This window comes from Monopterus albus, unplaced genomic scaffold, assembly GCF_001952655.1.
Source record: "Monopterus albus unplaced genomic scaffold, M_albus_1.0 scaffold246.1, whole genome shotgun sequence".
NCBI lineage: Eukaryota > Metazoa > Chordata > Actinopteri > Synbranchiformes > Synbranchidae > Monopterus > Monopterus albus.
This window is the reverse complement of record NW_018128126.1, coordinates 655605-656368: the sequence shown is the minus strand read 5'-3', so window position 1 is coordinate 656368 and position 764 is coordinate 655605. Positions and strand designations below refer to the sequence as shown.

The following is a 764-nucleotide window of genomic DNA, read 5'->3' as shown; positions in this document are numbered from 1 at the left end:
GCTGGCTGATGTTCTCACCACCATCTTCAACCTCTCCCTCAGCCAGAGCATCGTTCCCACCTGCTTTAAGACCACAACCATCGTCCCCCCTTCCCAAGGGGGGCCTGGTCACCTGCCTGAACGACTACCGGCCAGTGGCACTCACCCCAATCATTATGAAGTGTTTTGAGAGAGTGGGGCTGGCTGCATTCAGAGCAGTATACCGGACACCCTGGACCCCCTGCAGTATGCCTACCGGCCCAACAGGGCCACCTCAGACGCCATCACGGCTGCCCTCCACGATTCCCTTTCTCACCTGGAAAATGGAGACTCCTACATCAGGATACTCTTCATTGACTACAGCTCCACCTTCAACACAGTTGTCCCCCACAAACTCACCCACAAACTGTCCACACTGGGTCTGCACCCCACCCTCTGTGACTGGCTCCTGGACTTTCTGACTGGCAGGCCCCAGACTGTCAGGACTGGCAATAGGACTTCAGCCAGCATTGTTGCAAACACTGGCACCCCACAGGGATGTGTCCTCAGTCCCATCCTCTACACCCTGTTCACCCATGATTGTGTCGCCTCCCACAAAGACAACATCATCCTGAAGTTCGCGGACGGCACCACAGTGATTGGTCGCATCACTGGCGGGGACGAAGCAGCCTACAGGAGGGAGGTGGCCGGTCTGGTGTCATGGTGCAAGGACAATAATCTCAGCCTCAACACGGAGAAGACGAAGGAGATTATAGTGGACATGAGGAAGGAGAGGAGATCTCATC

General features: G+C 56.0%; 1 protein-coding gene across 2 annotated transcripts in view; it reads left to right on the top strand.

Moving 5' to 3' along the window:
• The window catches only part of usf1 (upstream transcription factor 1), a 9400-nt gene that overhangs the window by 3302 nt on the left and 5334 nt on the right, over nt 1–764 (top strand). The window lies entirely within an intron of this gene.